Here is an 18312-nt window from a genome sequence, read left to right on the forward strand (position 1 = left end):
GTGTGTGTGTATATCTGACGCGGTGTGTCCCCAGGTGTATCGGGGTCCAACATGGACTCAAAAGGCTGACCCTGGACGCCCCGGTGGGACGCGTTAGAGCGTGTGCGCCCGTCTGGCTCCCGGCGCGTGCCCAGGTGTGCACGCGGCCCGCGCCCAGGTGTGCACGCGGCCCGTGCAGGCAGGTACACTGTCCCTCCTCCAGGGGGCGCCGCCGGGGGCGGCCTCCCGGGGCGGCCGCGCCAGCCTCGGCCAGGATTTCCGCTCCGCCCCCCTGGCCCGGTCTCCCAGACGGCGCCGCGCTCCGAGGCAGGTGAGGAGCTGGGCTCGGGCCGAGCCGGGGTCCCTGTGCCCGCCCCCGTCCCCGCCGCGAGGGTGCCCTAGAGGCCCCGGGGACTCGGGGTGTTGCTGCCGGCGCGTCGCGCCAGGGCGGAGTCCGGGGCCCGCGTGAGTCGGGGAGGGAGAGTCGGGGAGGGGCGGCGGAGGGGGGCGCCGAGGGGCTGGGGCAGAGCCTGGGCCGTGAAGGGACGCGGGCGTCTGTGGGACCAGCTGGAAGGGAGGGGACACGGGGCCGCTACGCGCGTCCACACGTTGCTCCGCGCGGCGCGAGGCGGACGCCACCACCGCCAGAACGACGGGGGGCAGGGAGAGTTGGGAACTGCCTGCAGGTGTGCACGCTGCCCCTTCCCAGTAAGGAAGGTAGTTTTAAAAGGATCTTGCAGTATAATGAGGCTGACGCTTTAGAGAAATTCTGTTTTTAACTGGAGATTCTTGTTTGCGAGGAGACCAGAAGCTGCAAAAGAAAAAAAACAAAACTTCTGGCGTTTGTCAGTTTCTGAGCTCAGGTTTCTTTGGAGCCGTTAGTGACACAGCTGAGTTTTTGGAGAAATTTCTCTTACTGCCTGATTACGAAATATGGTTATTGAGCTTTCACTCTGTTGGCCAAAGAGCACCGCACCTGCACTGGAAACCCTAAATAGGTGCACGGTTTTTTGAACACACCTTTCTGACTCCAGGCTGACTGTTAATATTGAACTGATAAGAAAATGAGACTTGTGGCCACGTCTTCTCAAAGCAGGTTATTAATTTTGCTCAATGTCCCAGGGAGAAATCCTGTATTAAAAACTAAAGTGTCTCTCTAAGGGTGTGGAGAAAAGGGAACCCTCTTGCACTGTTGGTGGGAATGTAAATTGATACAGCCACTATGGAGAACAGTATGGAGGTTCCTTAAAAAACTAAAAATAGAACTACCATGCGACCCAGGAATCCCACTACTGGGCATATACCCTGAGAAAACCACAATTCAAAAAGTCATGTACCAAAATGTTCATTGCAGCGCTATTTACAATAGCCAGGACATGGAAGCAACCTAAGTGTCCATTGACAGATGAATGGATAAAGAAGGCATGGCACATATATACAATGGAATAGTACTCAGCCATAAAAAGAAACGAAATTGAGTTATTTGTAGTGAGGTGGATGGACCTAGAGTCTGTCATACAGAGTGAAGTAAGTCAGAAAGAGAAAAACAAATACCATATGCTAACACATATATATGGAATCTAAAAAAAAAAATGGTTCTGAAGAACCTAGGGGCAGGACAGTAATAAAGAGACAGACATAGAGAACGGACTTGAGGACACGGGGAGGGGGAAGGGTAAGCTGGGACGAAGTGAGAGAGTGGCATGGACATATATACACTACCAAATGTAAAATAGATAGCTAGTGGGAAGCAGCCGCATAGCACAGGGAGATCAGCTCAGTGCTTTGTGACCACCTAGAGGGGTAGGATAGGGAGGGTCGGAGGGAGCCGCAAGAGGGAGGAGATATGGGGATATATGTATATGTATAGCTGATTCATTTGTTACAAAGCAGAAACTAAGACACCATTGTAAAGTAATTATATGCCAATAAAGATGTTAAAAAAAAACCCTCAAAAACTGAAAGGTCTCTAAGTCAGTTGGATTGACCAATATAAAGAGTAGGTCTTTTTTTTATATATAAAGTTATTTATTTATTCATATTTGGCTGAGTTGGGTCTTCGTTGCTGCACGCGGGCTTTCTTTGGTTGTGGCAAGCGGGGGCTACTCTTCGTTGTGGTGTGTGGGCTTCTCATTGCGGTGGCTTCTCTTGTTGCGGAGCACGGGCTCTAGGCACGCGGGCTTCAGTAGCTGTGCACGTGGACTCAGTAGTTGTGGCTTGCGGGCTCTAGAGCGCAGGCTCAGTAGTTGTGGCGCACGGGCTTAGTTGGCTCCGCGGCATGTGGGATCTTCCCGGACCAGGGCTCGAGCCCATGTCCCCTGCATTGGCAGGTGCATTCTTAGCCACTGCGCCACCAGGGAAGCCCAAGAGTAGGTCTTACACACACGTTTTTATGTACTTTTTCCTGTAATTGAAGACATTCTCCCTGGTCTCTCTCAATTAATTGAAATGCTAATGTGGAGAGCCCCCGCAGGTTGCCCTCATTTTCCCCAAATGCCTTGTTTTCCTGAACTGACTCCCAGGAGAAGCCAGAAGTCCCTGAATAAGCAGGCTGCCCGGGTAGAGAGCATTTGTATTTCAAACGCTGAGTTTGCAAAGGTAAATTAATTTCTAATTGGTGGACCTTTGTACAGAAGGGTTTTGGACTAGCTGACCTCGAAAACAAGGGTGCTGACGACTAGCACTAGTCTTAGAGAAGGTGGTTATTCACGCTGGCCTTAGGTAGCCGCAGTAGGAAGTATATAGAATAGAGCAGGGATAGAAGCCGATACTGTTTAAGTTTTTTAATTACCTGTACATTTCCCTCTTATTTTATGTAGTAAGCTCTCTTGAACGTTCCAATCTGGGTCAGCTCTTCCAAGTGGAGTCATTGAAGGGCTTTGCACCCACAGTCAGCCGGGCCTTTCCGAGGGGGTAGGGCAACCCCTGCAGGCCGGCGTGGAGGTGAGTGCTGCAGTGTTTGCAGACGGATTGGTCCCAAGGAAGGTGATAACAGGAGGACAAAATTCAAGTGATCTTAGCAGTCTTTTCTAGAACCTCCTCCATCCAGAGGTAACCCTTAGATTAGAGATTTTATTAAGAGAGTGTTGGTTAAAACAGGGCCAGCATCTTGTTTAACAGGAATTTGGTCTTTAATTGAAGGTCTCTGGGTCGGTGAAACTGCTCAGGGCAAGTCAGCCTTGCCTTGATTAGATCTGAGAGCTGTGTAGGCAGAGCTTACTCTGTGAAAGGTGTTATTACCTTCCCTCCCCCCCCAACCCACCCCACACCACACACAATGGGTTTACAGAGAAGACCAAGTTACTGGAAGTCTCAGGGTTTGTATGGCATCATGAGGTAATAGACATGGTCAATAGCTAAAATGTTAAGGAGGATGAAGCATAATAAATGCCCAACAGCAGTCGGAGCCCAGGGAGATGAATTCCCTCCGGAGGACTTGGCGAGGTCACGTTTGGGCTTTACCTTGGGCCCAGAGTAGAAGTTTTATAGGCAGAGGAGTGGAATGGGGGCGGGCATTCCTGGAGGTGGATGCCTGGAGCAAGGTAAGAAGTTTAAAAGGTAGCCATTGTGAGAGAGATGGGCGAAACTCTGCAAGGAGGGTGGGAGGCCTGCCTAGAGAGAAGGGCTGTCTGGAGATAAATTCTACTTTTTGATCAAAGCTCTGATTTTCCCCTCCTTTTTATTAAAGCAAATATAAAAGTAAAGGGAATAGTATAATGAACTTCCATATATCCATCAAATAGATTTAACAGTTGGTTAAAATGATTTCTCTTTTTGGCCATATCTGCTTTATCTTCTTGTTGAAGCAGTTTAAATTGCGGATAACAATATTCACCCCTAAGCAGTGTGGTGTGCACCTCCAGAAAAGGGCATTTTCTTGTATAAGCATAATACCATTGTCACCTCCTAATCAAATTGACAATAATTCCTTAATGTTTTCTAAAACCCAGTCCACAGATTTCCTTGATTGCCTCAGAAATGCACTTTTACTTTCGGTTTGTGTGAATCAGAATGGGACACACGTGGTGTTTTGTTGAGTCTCTGTTGCCTCTTAATCCAGGACAGGGGGTTGGCAAACTTAATGAAAAGGGCCAGTTACTCACTCTTCAGGCTTTTCAGGCCATGTGGGCTCCATTGCAGCTACTCAGCTGTGTTGTCCTACAGAAGCAGCCACTCAGCTGTGTTGTCCTACAGAAGCAGCCATGGATGATATGAACGTGAATGAGCATGGCTGTGTTCCAATAAAATTTTGTTTCCAAAGTTATTTGTTTTAAACTCCACCAGCAGGCAGCAGGTATCTGAGGGCCAAAGTTTGCCGATCCTGGTCTAGAGCAGTCCTGTGGGCTTCTTTAATGCCCGTGATTTACTGGTATTGCTCGGTTGGCTGTGGGTGGCTCTCATTCTGGATTTATTCAGCTTTCTGTATAGTGTGGTTTAGCTTGTTCCTCTGTCCCCTGTATCTCCTGTAAACTGGAAGGTGGATCTAAAGGCTTAATTAGAGTCAGAGTCACCATTCATGGCAAGTATACTTCAGATGTGGTTTGGTGGTTCGAATTTTTTTTTTTTTAATAAACTTATGGCTTCAAAAAACTCGGAAACCCCCATTCAGGAAGCTCCATGTTCCTAAAATAAGCTTTGCCTGATGGCTGAAGATACACTTATTTTCCATTCTCATTTTCCTTACTTGAAGGAGAGGACGTAGCTGCTATTTCTCAAGAAAGTCCAGAATTTTGAACCCCTCTGCTAGGCCAGTGCGAGCTTACTGCTCTTCTAGGCATCCTGCGGCCCCTCGGGCTGGTGGATCACGTTTTTGCACTGAAGGCAGTTCCTTCCATGGCCCACCCCCAAGTTCTGAGATGCCATCCGAGGGGCTGGGTGAAGTGCTTTTGTCTTTTAAGCCCCTCATCTCTTAAACTCTCAGCTTTCTTCACTCCCCTTTCTCTTCATCTCACCCCTGGCAGGACTGAGAACTGGATACTTGTCCATGGGCTTCTGGTCATGCTGTGAGGCGGGACGGCTTCTGGTGTCCTGTTCAGAAGGATTCTGAGGTCAAACGCTTTTCAGACTCAGACTCACTACGATGTGGGATTCCAGGGCAACGCGGTTTTGAAGAAACAAGCTTACAGGTGAGAGTTGTTTTTTTCCTCTGTTCTGGAATGTTTGCTGTTCTTAAACTGTAGAGCACCAGAGGAAGTATGTTGATAAGAGTGTCAGTTGGAAGTCCTGTCTTTCTGTCTTTTAGGAATAGTAGGGAAACTGTCTGTTCTTCCCTGAACACATTTTTCCAGATAATGTGCCTTTGGTCTTTTTCTTACTGATTTGTAAGAATTCTTTATGCATTGAGGGTGCTAATCTTTTGTCATATATGTTACAACTACTTCCCCATTTTGTTTTTTTTTTTACTTTGTTTACAGTACTTACGCTCTGCAGAAACATTTAATTTTAACATAGGGAAAAAATGTCAATCTCCCCTTTACAGTTTCCTTGTTTTGTGTTTTGCTTAGAAAGACCTGCCCATTTCAAGATCTTTTTTTAAACATCTGTGTTAACACAGATAAATGATGAAAACTAGGAACATGTGATTCTGAAAAAGAATACTGAAGGGGGCTCTTTCTACCAAAGACTATAATATTTTGGCTTTAAAATGGGCCCTACATTGATAAGTCTTGAAGTTGGGAGATGGGTATTTGGGGGAATCATTATATCATTATTTCTGTATATATTTGACTTCCCAAGATAAAAAAGTTTTCTGAAAAAAAAGAACAATAGGCGGAAAAGCCATTTTGTCCCATTCGTATTCAGCAACTATTATCTACTGTGTGCTGAATACTGGGAGTGTTTTGTCAATAAAGGCACAAGATCTCGGAACGTATATTTCTCACATAAGAGGCAGATGTTCATGTCATGGTTGAGGACACCACCTCCTGTGTTAAGACTGCCTGGCTTCAAAACCTGGCTCTGCCACATACTGGCTGGGTGATTTTGAACTTTTTAATTTAAAACATGCGGGATAATAATCGTGTCTACCTGATAGGGTTTTGGGGCGGCTTGAATGGGAAAACGCACGAAAATTCCTTTGCGTGGTACTTAGCATTTCGTAAATGCTCAGGTGTAGACTCTGAGGAAGAGAATACAGTAACTTCAGTCGAGCCAGGACCACGGGAGAGGAGCAGGTGCCGAGAGAGGTATGGAGCAGGGTCATGACCTCGCCTGGGCTGCTTGAGTAGGGTTGGGAGAACTTTTCAGAGGAGCAGACTTTTGAGTGGAGATGTGAGACATGGAAAACACATCTTTTAATCAAAAGTGCCCTCCTTTGTGGCGAAATGAGGAGGGCAAGGTGACAGCAGAGAAAGGGCCCAGGCGAGGGCTGGGCGACTAGAGGAAGCAGGTTTGACTTTGTCTTAGTTTCCTGGTGCTGCCAGAGCAAGTGCCGCCAACTCCATGGCCTGAAACCACCCCGATTGACTGTCCTGTTCTTCAGGCCAGGAGTCCAGCTGGGTGTCACTGGGCTGAAATCAGGGGCTGTGTCCCCTCCTGGAGGCTCTAGAGGAGAATGTGTTTTCTCGACTCTGCATCTCCCACTTGAGAGGGAGCAGCGCTGCGTCCCTCAGACACCCCCACCCCACCCCCCCGCCCTGGCCCCCTGCCCGCTCACGGTTCCCTGCACCCAGCCAGGAAAGGGGCTGGGTAGTTCTGGTGATGGAACTGCTCTATATGGTTACAGGAATCAGTCAACTTTAAAACTCATAGAACTATACAACAAAAAAGGTCATTTTACTTTATATAAATTCTAATAATAAAGAATGAAAGCATGAGAGCATGCAACTATTGTAAAACACTGAGTTAAAAATAGAAGGTAGACATAAGAATAAGAGCATTCTGAATTAAGCTAAGATGGCACACATCCACTATTATTATTAAAAGAGACTTCAGCAAGATACAAAGCAAAGACAATGAAAGAGCTTTGTTTTGATCTTGCTTTGAAAAAATCAGCCACACAGGCTATTTTAGACAACTGGGGAAACATGAATACAGCATATTAACGATTTTTTGTTCATTGTTAGGTAAGATTGTAGTTATTTAAAAACCTAAACTTTTGGGCTTCCCTGGTGGCTCAGTGGTTAAGAATCCACCTGCCAATGCAGGGGACACAGGTTCAAGCCCTGGTCCGGGAAGATCCCACATGCCACAGAGCAACTAAGCCCATGCGCCACAACTACAGAGCCTGCACTCTAGAGCCCGCGAGCCACAACTACTGAGCCCACGTGCCACAACTACTAAAGCCCACGCACCTAGAGCCCGTGCTCCGCAACAAGAGAAGCCACCGCAATGAGAAGCCTGCACACTACAACGAAGAGTAGCCCCCGCTCGCCGCAACTAGAGAAAGCCCACGTGCAGCAACGAAGACCCAACTCGGCCAAAAATAAATAAATAAATAAATTTATTTAAAAAAATAAAAACTAAACTTTTAAGTAAAATTCAGTACCAAAATATTTAGGAGTGAAATGACATAGTTTCAGGTATTTGCTTCAGAATTCTCCAGAAGCAAGCAAACGAACAAAAACTCAAAAAACAAAGAAAGGAGGGCAAATGGAACAGGTACGGCAAACCCAGGATGGTGCATGTATCCTGATGCTGTGTGAGTACACGAGGGCTTACTGTGCTCTGCTTTTGAAAAGGGCTGGAAATGTTTATAACAAAATGACAAGAAAAAAAAAAAAACAGTGACTTATTCTTCATAAATGCTCTGAAGAATGCCATCTAACTGTTCTTTATTCATTTCGAAGATGTACTAATTTCCCCTCACAGCTTTTATTAGGCTTTTATAATCTGCATCTAACTTTGCAGAAAACCAAATCAAGGGAGAAAGAGTAATTCAAAGCAATTGTGATTCTTCTCAAAAATAAGGGCTTAAAGAATGCTTTTCAAAACTCATTTAATGCTCGTAAATTATTAAAACCATCATGAGATGTAGAAATATTAATAATTTTCATTAATTTATCTGCTGTATCCTCCTAAGTGCGGATGACAGTGGCAGGAAGGGGTAATTAAGGCTCAAATATTTTAAATAAATTGAATGTTACTGAATTAAATTTATATATCTTATAAATATTTTTGGTTTTCTGGTGATGTTCTACATTTAAATATGTTAAATATTCTATATTGGAAAATAAGTAAATTAAAACCAGATTATTTTGTATAGATAAGGTCTTTCTTGAATCTCACCAGCTGCCACATCATAGTTGGCAGAGGATTACAGAATAGTGTCTGGGTGCATGATCCATTTTGCAGTGATCCAGTGTATCACCGCGTACATGTGTATCTTGTGCGTGTCTCCTTCCTGTTTTACCGTTAGTGCCGTGATTGCTCTTCCCGTCAGTTTTATGCTGGATTACATTGATGGGTGCATAGTTAATGACACGAGAGCAAATGGACATAAGCAGAGAGTCATTTCTTTGAATGCCTTTTAGCTGTGGTGAACACTGTTGTAGTTTAAAAATGGACTGCTTCCATATGTCTGAGGCAGTAGAAAAAGCTTGCGTTTCAATCCCTTTTTCCTTATTAAAGCATGTCGAGCTCAAGGAAGAAAACCATTTGAAATTTGTGAAATAAAGCTCATACATCTCCCCTTGGATGATTTAGGGACCATGGTCACTGGTCACTGTTGCTTGAAAGTGTGGAGTTGACTCCTGGACTGATTTCCAGTATGTTCCTGCTGTTGTCGTCACCTCACCGCTAGCATTAGGTGAAACTGTGAAGTCTCAGCGTGGACAAGGCCATTGCTGAGGGAGGGCCTGTCTTTTAAATTCAGGTCTCGCCCATTAGCTGCTGTGGTTTGAGCTTCCAGTGAGTAGTATTATCGTTTAAACAGAGTGGACATTACTGTCATCTGATTGGAAGAATGGTATCCATATAGGTTTTGTTTTGTGACTAGAACCTCTCTGCTTTTGCTTCTGAAACGTTGCTGGAGGGTTAGACCTATTGACAGACCTTCCCTTGTGACATAGGGCATCAGAAAGAAAAGCCGAGCCTGACAGGGGAAGGGAGATTGAGGACAGGTGGCCAGATGGGCTTGAGGTTGCTGTGGTCTAAAGCCTTGGAGGCCAAATACTAGGAAAATTAGGTTCAAAATGTAAACAAAAGGCATGGGTTTCTGTGGTTAAGTCATTTTTGGTTTAAAACTAACATATGGGGACTTCCCTGGTGGCACAGTGGTTAAGAATCCTCCTGCCAATGCAGGGGACACGAGTTTGATCCCTGGTCCGGGAAGATGCCATATGTCGCGGAGCAACTAAGCCTGTGCGCCACAACTACGGACTCCTGCGCACCGCAACTACTGAAGCCCGTGCAACTAGAGCCCGTGCTCCGCAACAAGAGAAGCCACCGCAGTGAGAAGCCCGCGCACCACGACAAAGAGTAGCCCCCTCTCACTACAACTAGAGGGAGCCCGCGCGCAGCAACGAAGACCCAACGTAGCCCAAAAAAAGAAAAAAAAAACTAATGTGAATTGACCCTTACATCAATTAGGATTGGAGTAAGTCAAACATACTGAAGGATTAGTAAGGATGTTGCCTCCATTGGACCCAAGTCTTTGTTTTAAGAGTTGTTATGGCTGTTCTTTAAATTTGATGCTTGTTGACATTCATTAAGTCTTAGGTATATTTTTCTTGGAGGAGGGTTGGAGGAAGGCATAATGGAAATGTATTGGGGCTTTAAGTCCTGGGTTTGTAACACCAGGCTAATACACCTGCTGCCCCCTGGTGGCAGCGTATTAAATAGTGCAGTTCAGAGGTGAGGAATTCTGGAGAGCTAAAGTCCATTGTATTGATAGAAGTGGATGGTAGAGTGAGCCAGGAGATGGTTTCTCTTTCCAGCTCTTATAATTTCTACCTGTAGTTATGATCTTAGGCAAATAATTTAGTACGGTTAAGTCTAGATTTCACTTTATTCTACTTTAAAAAGTAATTTCTAAAGTTTCTTCCTATTTTAACATCTTAAAATTCTCCAATGGTAATGGCAAATAATATTTAGTGAAAGATATCAAGTTCCACTTTTTGCTTTACCAGATGAATTTTTAAAAATCGGAGATATTTCTTCAAGAAAGAGGACTCCAGAGCAACTCCTGAATACGGGTTTGGCTCTGGACTGCAGGCTGCATAGATCTATCTGCAGCACAGTCCATAATGAATCAGCATGATGACCCTGTGTTATTATGAGCGCCTACATGGTGCATCATTTAAAAATTAATTTTCTTATATTTAATAGTGGTTGAAAAAAACATAAAATTTACCATCATTTTTAGTGTACAGTTCAGTAGTGTTAAGTATAGTCACATTGTTGTACAACAGATCTCCAGAACTATTTCATCCTGCAAAACTGCAACTCTGTACCCACTAAATGACAACTCCCCACTCCTTTCTTTCTGCAGCCCTCAGCAACCATCATTCTTCTTTGTCTCTATGTATTTGATGACTCTGGGTACCTGGTATAAAGTGGAATCACACAGTATTTGTCTTTTTGTGACTCACTTATTTCACTTAGTATAATGTCCTCAAGGTTCATCCATGTTATAGCATGTGCCAGGAGTCCTTTCCTTTTTTTTTTTTTTTTTTTTGCTGTACGCGGGCCTCTCACTGTTGTGGCCTCTCCTGTTGTGGAGCACAGGCTCCGGACGCGCAGGCTCAGCGGCCATGGCTCACGGGCCCAGCGGCTCCGCGGCATGTGGGATCTTCCCGGACCGGGGCACGAACCCGTGTCCCCTGCATCGGCAGGCAGACTCTCAACCACTGCGCCACCAGGGAAGCCCAGTCCTTTCCTTTTTAAGGTTGAATATCATACGTAGAGACCACATTTTGTTTATTTGTTCATCTGTTGATGGACACTTGGGTGGCTTCCACCTCTTAGCTATTATAATTATTTTTATAATTATATAATTACTAATGCAGAGAGGGTTTATTTATACAATTTCTTTTCTGCATGTAACAGGTCAAACTTCATTATAAAGAACACCATTCAACCGTGCTAGATAACTAGGATATGGCTTTTTGTATGGATAAGTTAAAAAGGAACTAACATCTGTTGGACACAAGCTCTGTGCCAGGCACTTATATATCTGTGATACATTTCTGTTGTTTAGTCCTTATAATAATTCTGTAATTTACCCTCTCTCAGAAGGGAACCAATACTTATTAAAATCACCACATGCCAGAGTTTTGATATACATTACCTCATATAATCCTCATACATCAGTCCTTGAGGTGGGCATTATTATCCCCTTTTTAAAAAAATATTTATTTATTTGGTTGCACCGGGTCTTAGTTCCAGCAGGTGGGCTCCTTAGTTGTGGCTCCAGGGCTCCTTAGTTGCGGCAGGCCAGCTCCTTAGTTGCGGCTTGTGGGCTCCTTAATTGTGGCATGCAAGCTCTTAGTTGCAGCATGCATGTGGGATCTAGTTCCCTGACCAGGGATTGAACACGGGCCCCCTGCATTGGGAGCACAGAGTCTTACCCACTGCACCACCAGGGAAGCCCTATCCCCATTTTTTAGGTGACGTTAACTGAGGTTCAGAGGGATGAAACACCTTGAACGAGGTTACACCACTAAAGGCAGCAGGGTTTCACCTGACTTGGAAATGAAACACGTCCAGTTCAAAAGCGTGTGTCCTTCAGCCTACACCCTGCTCCCCCGCTGCCCGGAGTAACACCTACACCTGTGATCCGAAGGATGTGGGAACAGTATCGAGAAATTACACTGCTGTCCTAATTTATAAGTAGAGAAACTTCTGTAGTGTCTTCCCATTAAATAAACAGCCCTTTGGGTTTTCCTTGCAGAGATTCAGATGAACCTGAATCTGAAACGCAACAAGCCTGGCCTCCCGGCTGATTTTGCAGTCTGCCTAGGACTTCCAAAAGAGTGGTTCTCATGTCCGGTCCCCCCATTCCTGAGGTTATTTTTCGCTTTCTCCCTTTGGATTGGTGGCGAGCCGGGACCGTTTTCGCTGCTGTGAGTTGCCACCTCTCTTGAATGCCGTGGTGTTTGGGGCCGGAGCTTTGATCTGCTCCCTGCATAGTGTTTTCACACAGGGAGGGGGTCCTCGACTGTCCTTGTAGATGGTGGTTTTCTTGGGGACTCAGCAAGCTCTTGGAGAGGCCCAGTGCAACATTTCCTCACGTAGGGGAATACAGATACAGATGGATAAGTGAACAACTGGCAAGTTTGATGGTAAATGAGATTTTTACATAGTTTCAAAGTATCTCCTTATGAAATTTTCATCAACTTGTGTCAGGCGGGGCTTGGGGGAGAATAACTTCACCGTGAAGCTGGGAGCAGCCTGGCAGTCAACACTTTCACTGGGTGACCGGAGTGAACGTCATCAGTGATGGGACAGATTGGAGTCATGTGCCATCCAGTAGGCAGTGAGAAGAACACAGCATCATTTCCAGAAGATTCCTGCTGAAGATGGGTGACCTGAATCTAACCATGAGGCAAAGCTGGAAAAAAACAAGTTGAGGAACAGAAACAGAAATAGATGGCCTGAAATCATTGAAAGAGCATGAAAATCAAAGTCAAAGAAAGACTGAGGGATTGTTTCAGGTTGGAGGAAACTGAAGGACAAGACGAGGAATGCATTTGGGATTCTGCACGGGGTCCTTCACTATAAAGAACATCATTGGACAAGTGACAGAACTTGAAAGGGGTCTGAGAGAAGGTGGTCAAGTGCCTGTGCTGATGTCCTGCTGTTGAGGGCTGTGGCGTGGTTGTATGAGGGGGTCCTGGTGGGAAACGGACATGAACACGTGGCGGGAGGGGCGTCAGGTTGGCAGCTCTCTGAGCAAACGTCTCCTGGATGCCCGCCCCATCCCTTGTCTGAGGGCTGAACGCTGAGTGTCTGGGCCTCCTAGCAGATGGGGAGACAGACCTGGGTGGACCTGCGATGAAGCTGCCTGTTCTGGGGTCAGTTCTGCCCCCTGCCCCCAAGGGAGGGTGTTTGAGGTGACCTGGCAACCTTGCAGGCTGAGTGGGATTTTGCACATTGAGGCCTGAGGAGTGGCCTGAGGCAGTGGCAGCCTCGTGAGCATAGGGGGGCACAGGTCGTACCCCCAGGGCAGTGTGAGGCCCGGTCTGGATGAGGTGAGGGGAGACGGGTCTGGACGGTGAGCCAGCACGAAGAGCCTTGGCCTTGACACTTTGGATGTGTTCCCTCTAGCTGTGGGACAAATTACCCCAGCATCAGTGGCTGCAAACAACAGACACCCTTCCACGGTTGGGGGCTGAGACTCTGAGAGCTGCCTCACTGGGTGGCTCTGGCCCTGCTGGTGGGGCTGGGGTCTCTGGGGGCTGACTTGGGGGCATTTGAGCTCGCTCACGTAACAGCCAGCAGGCCTTGGGTCCTTTCCGTCTGTCTTGGGAGACCTCAGCTCCTCTCCACGTAGCAACGCTTCTGCGTACTTCTGCTAATTTGACCTTGTGGCGGAGCCTGTGAGGCAGGCAAGATGGGAGTTTGCTCCCAGTGAGGCTGAGTGAGGTCACCCAGGGGCTTCCCTGGACCCAGTCCCTTTGAAGCCCACTGCTGCATACGGCCTGGAAGACGCCCCAGGCAGTAAGGCTCCGTTTCCGCTGTCTTCTCAGGGTGGGGAGACTCTGGAGGGTGATCTTTTGAGCAGAACTAATAATTTTTTATTTGTTGTGTATGTCATTCAAGATAACTCTACTACCTGTGGCCTGAATGTTTGTGTCCCCCCAAGGTTCATATGTTGAAATCCTAACCTCCAGTGAGTGTGATGGTTATTTGGATCTTGGGCCTTAGGGAGGTGATTGTGTCATGAGGTTGGAGCCCTTATGTATGGGATTAGTGCCCTTATAAAGGGACCCCAGAGAGCTCCCTGGCCCCTTCTGCCAGGTGAGGACACAGTGAGAAGATGCCCTCTGTGAACCAGAAGGTGGGCCCTCACTAAACACTGAATCTGCTGGTGCCTTAATCTCAGACTTCTCAGCCTCCAGAACTGTGAGAAATAAATGTTTGTGGTTTATAAGTCATTTCATTCATGGTAATTTTGTTATAGCAGCCCGAGCAGACTAAGACAAACTCCATTTGTTGGGTACCTGCACGTGGAAAGCTCCATGCTGGGTGCTTTCCTGTGCTGTCTCGGGGTGCCACCCTTCTCTGTGAAGTACGGCTGAGTGATTGGGCAGAGAAGGAGATGACAGAGGCCCAGAGGTTCTGTCATCTGCCAGCGTCGCTGCCCAGGCCTGTCTGATCCCGAAGCCAGACCCCCCTGGCACCGCTTCTGCCACCTGGGGCCCCAGGTGGAGGTGTGAAGAGCATCCGCAGACAGCACCGTGGCTGCGTTCTTCTAAGTAAGGGGACGTTGACACACAGATTTGCTTTTCTTTTGACAATAGCAAAAGAGGCCCACGTGGAGAATGTTTGGCCTGCACTGTGCACGTTTCAAAATCACATTGTTTGGGTGTTCGTATCACCAGGAAAGAGAGGCCTCATGTCTCAGAAGAGCCCTCAGTGGCAAGACAGGCTCCAAACTGGGTCAGAAATGGGAGCAATGAGGCAAGAGGTGGGTCTTACCTCTTAATAACAATCAGGAATAAGCAGCTCACTGGGGCAGTTTGTAACTAATAGGGAACTTTTGCGTGTATGAGAAAATGAAAACCAGTAAAACAGAGCTCAAGGAAGTTTAGATAATTGATGGTGAGTTCAGGGAGGTTTAGATAAGCAATGGCGAGTTAATAAGAGAAATATAACTTGAAATACTGAAACTGAGAGATAAAAGTGTCCCAGGAATATTAACATTTAATGAGACATAGGTGAGTATAGCCAAGGGCTCACCAATGAGTGTGGAGTCGAAAGTCAGGGAGGAAAGAGAGGACTGTTTCTTGGGACTGGGTAGATGAGACCGTGCGTGACTGATGGGGTCTGGGGGTGTGTGCTTGGGATGAAATGACCCCCACGATGCCGAGCCCTGGAGGAGATGGGGAAGGGGTGCAGTCTGGGCCGTGGAGATATTCTGGATATCAAAGATTTCTCCACATACACATCAGTCTTGCTAGATCACATTTCCTGGTTCTTTAGAAAATAACTTCGTTGTACTTTAGGACACTCTGTCCCAGGACCACACTAAAACATAAACAGAAAACTTGGACAGGAGTCTAGCAAAACAAAGATCTATTATGTGAAATGGAAATGCCTATAACAAACAGAACCAAAGATGCAGGCAAGCCAAAGGGATCTAATGGGGTCAAGTGATGCTGGCAGGTGAAGTGGTTGTGAGTCTTTAACTGGGAGGGTCATTTGGGGAGAACAGTAGAGACAGGCATGGTCAGCAGGCCTTGCAGGTTCTTGCTTGATGTCCTGGGGACGTTTTCTTCCTGAGGGCCTGGCTGAGGAAGGGGTTTTCACCCAGCCGGGAAGTGCAGTGCCACACAGGCTGGAACTTGACTCCAGGGTGATTCACGTTGTCTCTGGAAATGGACTTCTGTGAAGCTCCCCTGGGTAGAAGCTAAAAGAGAAAAGGCTTCTCAGCCATCTTCATTCAAATTGGAGCAGAAAGGAATGGGTGGGTCACTTTGGCAAAGAAAAGGCCTAAAGTTTATGGAGTATGAACGTTTTACAAGAAGCAAGTAAAATCATGGTGGATAAAAGGACTTTGTTCAAATGCCGATGTTTGATAGGCCTTTAAAGAGAATAAATAGGCTTTATTGATTTGCATGTGATAAAATATACCCATTTAATATTTCAAGTTTAATGAATTTTTAAAAATTTCAATGAATGTTTATAAATGTATGTACTCATGGAATCACCACCATAATCAGATACGGAACATTTCCATCCACCCAGAAAGTACCTCATGCCCCTTTGCGTCAGTTTTCTCTCCCCTGTGCCCAGCCCCCAGCAGTCGCAGCTCTGTTTTCTGTCGCTGTGATTTGCTTTTCCCAGAACGTCATTGGAATCATACGGCATGTGGTCTTATGTGTCTGGCTTCTTTCACTCAGCATATGCGTTTGAGATTTATGCATATTATTATGTCTACATCCCTCAATTTATCTATGGATTCTCGTTTGTGGACATTTGGGTTGTTTCTAACTATTGCCTATTATGAATAGAACTGCTATAAACATTTAGGTATAGGTCTTTATGTGAATATATGAAATCATTTATGGCAGGTGTATTCCCAGGAGTGAGATTGCTAGGTTATACGGTAAATATATGTTTAACTTTTTTTTTTTTTTTTTTTTGCGGTACTTGGGCCTCTCACTGTTGTGGCCTCTCCCGTTGCGGAGCACAGGCTCCGGACGCACAGGCTCAGCGGCCATGGCTCATGGGCCCAGCCGCTCCGCAGCATGTGGGATCCTCCCGGACCGGGGCACGAACCTGTGTCCCCTGCATCGGCAGGCGGACTCTCAACCACTGCGCCACCAGGGAAGCCCAAACTTTTAAGATCGTTTTCTAAAGTGGCTGCACCATTTTGCATTCCCAGAAGCCATGTTATAAGAGTTTCAGTTACCCTACATCCTTGCCACCAATACTTGATATGAGCAGTATTTTCAATTTTGCCCATTCTAGTAGGTGCATGATGGTATACTTTGTGGTTTTTATTTTCATTTCCCTAATGATGATGTTGAGCGTCTTTTCGGGTGCTTACTTGAGATTCATGTATCGTTCGTAACGTGTCTGTTTAAATCTTTTGCCCATTTTTAATTGGGTTGTTTTGCTTCTTCCTGAGTTTTAGGAGTTCTTTGTATATTCTGGATACAAGTCATTTATCAGATATATAGTATTTGTTTTGCAGATAGTTTCTCCCAGTCTGTGTTTGCCTTTTCATGTAATCATGGGTACCTTTTGAGAGCAAACGTTTCTGATTTTGATGAAGTCCAGCTTATCCATGTTTTCTTTTTATTTACTTTTTGTTTCCTAATAAAAGGTTTTTCTTCTAGAATTTTAGCTCTTACAATTGGATACATTTTGAGTTTATTTAAGTATATTTATGTGGTGTGAGATAAGAGTTGTAGTTCTTTTTTTTTTTTTTTTTTTGTATATGGGTATCCTATTTTTCAGCACCATTTGTTTCAAAGACTGTCCATTCACCTTGAATTACCTTGGCACTTTTATCAGAAACAATTGGCCATACAAGTGTGGGTCTACCTCTGGACTCTATTCTGTTCCACTGATTTATTTTTACCAGTTATTTTTATTGAGATATAAATCACATACCATAAAATTCACCATATCAAAGTGTACAATTCATTGGTTTTTAGTATGTTCACAAGTTTGTGCAACCACCAGCACTGTCTAATTTTACATTTTCATCACCCCCTAAAGAATATTTCATTGATTTTTTTCCAGCTTTGTTGAGATACAACTGACATGTAACATTTTATAAGTTTAAGGTATAATGTGTTGATCTGATACACTTATATATTGCAATATGACTACCATCTTAGTATCAGCTAACACGTTTATCGTGTCACTTAATTACATTTCTTTTTTGTGGTGACAACATTTAAGATCTACTCTCTCAACAATTTTCAAGTATATAATACAGTATTGTTAACTATATTCACAATGCTGTGTGTTACATCTCCAGAACTTATTTGTCTTCTAACTGGATATTTATATCCTTTGACCAACATCTCCCCATTTCCCCCAACCCCCCAGCCCCTGGTAACCACCATTCTACTCACTGTTTCTACAAGGTTGGCTTTTTAAAATTCCACATATAAGTGAGATCATACAGTATTTGTCTTTTCTCTGTCTGACTTATTTCACTTAGCGTAAGGTCCTTAAGGTCCATGCATGTTGTTGCAAATGGCAGGATTTCCTTCTTTCTCATAGCTAAATAATATTACACACACACACACACACACACACACACACACACACACAAAAACCTTCTTTATCTGTTCACCTGTTGACAGACACTTAGGTTGTTTCCATATCTTGGCTGTTGTGAAAAATGCTGCAGTGAACATGGGAGTGCAGGTATTTCTTCGCTATCCTGTCTTCGCTTCCTTTGCATATTTACCCAGAAGTGGAATTACTGGATCATACGGTAGTTCTATTTTTGACTTTTTGAGGAGGCTCCATATTGTTTTCCATAGTGGCTGAACCAATGTACATTCCTACCAACAGTGTACAAGGGTTCCCTTCTCTCCACATCCTCACTTGTTGTCTCTTCTTGATGATAGCCATTCTAACAGGTGTGAGGTGATATCTCATTGTGGTTTTGATTTGCATTTCCCTGATGATTAGTGATGTTGAGCACCTTTTCATGTACCTGTTGGCCATCTGTATGCCTTTGGAAAAATGTCTGTTCAGTTCCTC

The 18312-nt window shown here is 45.3% G+C and overlaps 1 protein-coding gene across 3 annotated transcripts in view; it reads left to right on the top strand.

Annotated features, from left to right (window-relative positions):
- The first annotated feature begins 201 nt into the window (after positions 1–201).
- The window catches only part of GGACT (gamma-glutamylamine cyclotransferase), a 46535-nt gene continuing 28424 nt past the window's right edge, over positions 202–18312 (top strand). For 2 of the 3 annotated variants that reach the window (XM_067713379.1, XM_067713377.1), the window contains exons 1-2: positions 202–310; positions 4941–5105. The gene's annotated coding sequence lies outside the window, so the exon portion shown is untranslated. Of the gene's footprint in view, positions 445–4940; positions 5106–18312 lie in introns of all 3 variants that reach the window. The other variant, XM_067713378.1, reaches the window with a different exon arrangement.

This window comes from Pseudorca crassidens, chromosome 18 (assembly GCF_039906515.1).
Source record: "Pseudorca crassidens isolate mPseCra1 chromosome 18, mPseCra1.hap1, whole genome shotgun sequence".
In the NCBI taxonomy this organism is placed as follows: Eukaryota; Metazoa; Chordata; class Mammalia; order Artiodactyla; family Delphinidae; genus Pseudorca; species Pseudorca crassidens.